The sequence below is a fragment of the Aegilops tauschii genome, chromosome 4 (genome assembly GCF_002575655.3).
Source record: "Aegilops tauschii subsp. strangulata cultivar AL8/78 chromosome 4, Aet v6.0, whole genome shotgun sequence".
NCBI lineage: Eukaryota > Viridiplantae > Streptophyta > Magnoliopsida > Poales > Poaceae > Aegilops > Aegilops tauschii.
The window spans coordinates 252,965,597-252,971,365 of NC_053038.3; positions in this window are offsets into that span (position 1 = coordinate 252,965,597).

Genomic DNA, 5,769 nt, shown 5'->3' on the forward strand with positions numbered 1-5,769 from the left:
AGTGGCCAGCGGCTGTGCCAGATGGTCCACGATGCCGGCCCGCAGCATGGCACTGAGGATCGTCTCCAAACAATGTTGGCGACCAGCTGGTGGATGACCGCCGTCGATGCCAGCTACGACTCTCGGTTGGATCAGATGATCGTTGCCACCACCAACAAGTTCACCGTCATCAAGAAGCTCGCGGATGACATCGCCGTACTCCTCCAGCCCGCGTGCCCGGGCTCCTTGTTTGGTAATTTTTTACATTTTTTTTGTACAAATGTTGATTGGCTTCATGAAGGTCTATCTCATTACTTTTTGATCATTTTTGTTTTTTGAACACATGTTGATTGGCTTGAATGAAGGTCTATCCCGTTACTTTACGATATGTTTCCAAAACATGGATCTCGAGGTTAATTCAACTAATAGGACGGAGCACTATATACATTCAACACAATTAAATGTTTTCCAAAAAAAGTGATATGATTTCTGTGAAACTTATAAGTCATGTATGTCAAATTAACCTCTGTGTACTTGTTCTCGAATTAACCACCGGGCCTTTTTGCCGCGTATCACACACATCTTGTTAAGTTGAACCATTTATGTTCTCTTCCCTAATCAAAAACAGTTCATTCGACTGAACCGTATGTCGTATATCACACACACCTTGATCTGGCTGATCGTTTTTGTTGCTTTCACTAATAGCAAAAAGTTCATTGGAGCAAACTGTATGCCATATATCGCACACACATTGATATGGCTGCCCATTTCTGTTGTTCTGTCTAATCGCAAACAGTTCGTCTGGATCAATCGTATGCCCTGCATTGCACACGCAACTAAAATCTGAACCGTGTTTGGTGGCTCCGCCATCGCAAAAGTTTTGCACCTTTTTTGACGGGTTTTTTACACCATCATTTGCGATTATTGCATCGCACATAGTTCTATCGAAGGGTCTCTGATTGTAGTGTTGTGTTAGCAGCATCCAGCAGCAGTGAAACGAGTTTCCCCGGGTAGGCTATCCTACCAGTACCCTCTATTTTGTTGCCCGTGAACTAAGCCTACCGGGCACAAATCATGATGAGGGACCAGCCCCCCACCAATATTTTTCATCAAAGGCCACTGCAACCATCCTGACCGAAGCAGCGTTCGAGTCGAGGGATGGGAGCGCCTAAGTTTCAAAAAGCGGTGAGGTTCTCTTATGCACAAGTTTTTGCTTACAGAACACGTATGGACAAGAGATAAGACTTATCTGTTTGGCTTGCCGGAGATCGTAGTGTTGGTTCATCTTTCCATCTTCCCTTAGAGGCCAAATTCCCGGACGGAACTTGCAGTTTTATGCAGATGGAAATGATGCCAGATGCGATCTTATCTACATGAGTATGCGATGCTCATGAAATGCTTGTGCATGCATGCACCTTGTCGGGGGCCCCCGGCGCTTCATTTATTTCCCTGTTGCTCAGGGTCTGCGCCTAGCTTTGTACAAGGGGTTACCTGCAACTGTGGCATGGCATGTACAAAAGGGTGGCTGCCGGGTAGGGCCCAGCAGCCGCGCCTTACGGGTAGAACTTGCGGAGATGCTCAATATTCCATGATTTTTGCAATTGAATGCCATCTCCGGTCTCCAGACGGATTGCGCCAGGTCTGGTGACTTGTACTACCCGGTAAGGGCCTTCCCACTTCGGTGTCAACTTGTTTGTACCCTTGGCGGACTGAATGCGCCTACGGACAATAGTTCCATGGGGATAAATAATTCTGCCCCATAAACTAGGGAGAAGGAAGTCTGCCCAGTAGCTCGATTTGCTGTCATTCTGAGGGACCAGAGAACTACCGGCAGCTCATCGATCCATCGCATGCCGCACTTCTGTAGTGTATCAAATGTTCTTGTCTTGAGTCCTCGCAACACTTCAGTGTTTGCCCTCTCAGCTTGTCCATTGCTTCTGGGATGTGCCACATAGGCAAATGTGATCTTGCTTCCGAGGGCATGAACATATTACATGAAGGCGCGGCTCGTGAACTGGGTGTCGTTGTCGGTGATGATCCGGGTAGGGACCCCGAAGCGGCACACCAATCCTTTCAAGAACTTGATAGTTGACTGAGCAGTCACCTTTCTCACGGCATCTACTTCTGGCCACTTTATAAACTTTTCAATGGCAACGAACAAGAAATCGAAGCCCCCGACAGCTCGGGGGAAAGGGCCAAGGATATCGAGTCCCCAGATCGAAAACGGCCATGACAAAGGGATTATCTGAAGAGCTTGTGCAAGCAGATGGATGTTCTTGGAATGGAACTAGCAGGCTTCACACTTATTGACTAGCTCGACCGCATCTTGGAGGGTTGTGGGCTAATAGAATCGTTGTCGGAATGCTTTCCCAACTAACGTCCTTGATCCAATGTGGGAGTTGCACATGCCTTTGTCTATTTCCGCCAGAGTTCCTTTCCTTCTTCCCGACAGATGCACTTCAATTCAGCGTCGTTGGGCCTTCTTCGGTATAGAATGTCATTGACAAACTGATACATACTGGCCCTCCGGGCTACTCTTTCAGCTTCCTCTTGCTCATCGGGAAGTTTTCCAGTTTGGAGGAAATGGACTATGTGCCTTGCTCAAGTTGGAGCCTGGGCTCGGCAACGAGGACTAGCGGCACCTCCTCATCTGCGGGAGCGCATTTCTCGACCGCGGGGACCAGTGGCCCGGTAGGAGAGCGCAGCCCGACAATCAATGTGGAGTTGTTTCCGGCAGGGTCCCTACCAGGAGCCCTGGGAGGCTCTACCGGGAGAGGCTTACCGGAGTCCAACTTCCTCCTCTTTGTGGCCATTGTTGCCGGGGATACGGAGGGCTGAGTAAGATGGAGAACAAAGGTTCCTGGTTCCACAAGAAGTTTTTGCATAGCACACTTTGATAGATGATCAGCTATGTTGTTTTCCGCACGGTGTACGTGCTCTGTTTGCAATCCGTCAAAGTGCTCTTGCAATCTTCTCACTTCCTGAACGTATGACTCCATCAATGGATTTTGGTAATCCTTGTTGACTTGTCTCACCACAAGTTGTGAATCTCCTCGAATGATTAGCTTCTTAATTCCCAATTCTGGGTCAATCCTGAGCCCAGCAAGGAGCTCTTCATACTTTGTCGTATTGTTGGTTGCCTCCTCCCTAGGAAAATGCATCTGGATGACGTACTTCAAGTGCTCTCCCGTGGGAGCAATGAGAAGCACGTCAGCCCCTGCACCTTGCAGAGAGAATGCACCATCGAAACACATGATCCATTCTTGGGGCGCCTCCTTGCCGGGGGTAACTGTTTCCAGTATGTCCTCATCAGGGGTTGGCGTCCATTCTGCAATAAACTCTGCCAATGCCCTGCCCTGAATCGTTGATGTGCTCTCAAATTTCAGGCCAAAGCTGGATAACTCCAAAGCCCACTCCACTATTCTGCCGGTAGCCTTGGGATTCCAAAGTATCCTTTGCAACAGAAAGCGGGTGACAACCGTGATCTCATGGGCTTGGAAGTAGTGGTGCAGTTTCCTTGAGGCCATGATGAGGCCAAAAATCAACTTTTGAACACCAGAGTACCTCGATCTAGCCCCCTGTAATAGGGAACTAACGAAGTACACTTGGCGCTGCACCACTTTCTTCCTTGCCACGTCCTTGGGGTTGCCCCTGCTGCCGTGCTCTTTGCTACCCTGATCCTCATCCGGTCCTGCCAGGCTTTTCTCTCTCTCTCTGTTTCCTCTACTTCCCGCTGTGCCACTAGGGCTGCACTAACCACTTGATTAGTTGCCGCTAAGTACAGCAGCAACGGCTCTCGTGGCTTAGGGGCAACCAAAGTGGGCACAAAGGACAAGTAGGTCTTAAAATCTTGTAAAGCTGCATCTGCTTTCGGGGTCCACTTCATCGGCCCTGCCTTCTTCAAAGTTTTGAAGAACGGCAGGGCGCTCTTGGCAGACTTGGAGATGAATCTGCTAAGTGCGGCAATGCACCCTGTCAGACGCCTAACATCTTTGACTGTCCTGGGTGCCTGGATCTGCTTGATAGCCTTGATCTTGTCAGGGTTGGCTTCAATCCCATGATGGGACATGAAGTAACCAAGTAGCTTGCCAGAGGGAACACCAAACACACACTTCTCCGAATTTAGCTTCAAGTTGATCTTGTGCTGATTAGCAAATCTCTCCTCCAAATCCTGGATGAGGGTTGATGTGTCCTTGGTTTTGACCACAATATCATCCATATAATCCTCAATGTTTCTGTGCAACTGTGGTTCAAAACCAATATGGACTGCTCTTGCAAAAGTGGACCCAGCACTCTTTAACCCAAAAGGCATGCGCACAAAGCAGTACGTACCACAAGGGGTGATGAACGAGGTCTTCTCTTCGTATTCCTTGGACATGAAGATCTGATGATACCAAGAGTATGCATCCAGAAAGGAGAGCACATCACAACCTAAAGTGGAGTCCACAATCTGGTCAATGCGCGGCAAGGGAAATGGGTCCTTTGGGCAAGCCTTGTTGAGATCTGTGAAATCTATGCAAAGCCTCCATTTCACGTTGGCCTTGCTTACGACCACTGGGTTTGCTAACCATGTTGGATGTAGTACTCCTCTGACCAGACCAGCTGCCTCAAGCTTCTTAATCTCTTCATTAATGAACTGCTGCCTCTCCAAGGCCTGCTTCTGAACCTTCTGCTTGACGGGTTGGGCATGTGGGCAGACAGCAAGGTGGTGCTCGATTACCTCCCTGGGAACACCGGGGATATCAGATGGTTGCCAGGCTAACACATCAACATTCACCTGTAGGAAGGCAACGAGCGTGCTTTCCTATTTGTCATCAAGGGTGGCCCTGATAGTGAAGGTACCATCAACGCCAGCCAGCCCTGCCGGGACCTTTTTCACATGTGGTGCTGCGACCTTGGATCTCTTGATGTTGGAACTCTCCGGCAAGTCATCAACAGGCGCAGCATACTTCGAAGAGGTATGCTTCTCGGATTCCTTGCTGGTGTCCCTGCTATCCTTCTTCTTTCCTCTATTTTCCTTGGCGGGGACTGCTACTGCCGTGGCCTTTGCTGCGACTGCCTCTCGGTACATCTTATCCATGCAAATTATTGTGTCTTTCTCGTCTGACGGAATGCAAATTACTCCTACCAGCCCTGGCATCTTCAAGTTGTTGTAGGCATAGTGGGATGCCTCCATGAATTTCACCAGAGCTGGGCGTCCATGGATCCCATTGTACGGAAGGGGGAAGTCGACCACGTCAAACACAACCTTCTCAGTCCGATAGTTCAATTCTCCCCCAATATCATGGGCAACGTCATATTTCCCTTAGGATGACTCCTGCCGGGATTAATTCCTTGAAACATGCCCATGACCTTAGGTCTTCCTCTACTATCTAAAGCTTGCTGATAACCTTTGGGGAAATCAGATTCAACCCGGCCCCACCGTCAACCAACATCTTTGTGACCTTGAGGTTGCGAATCGTTGGAGAGACCAACAACGGCAAACATCCTACCGCGGTGGTGCGGTCAGGATGGTCCTCTTCGTCAAAGATGATGGGCGTGTGTGACCATTTGAGCGGCTTCCGAGACTCTACCGCTGGCTCCGCGGCGTTGACCTGACATGCCCATTGTTTATGTTGGCGGTGAGAGAAGTGCAAAGATGCACCCCCGTCAATGCACAGGGCATCAGTGGCCTTCTGGAACTCCTGCTCGCTGGTTTCCACTTCATCCCCTCCATCACTTTCATCATTGCTAACTTCCTTCCCTCGGCCCCTGGCGGGTTTTCCCTGGTTCCAAAAAGTCTTGCCAGGG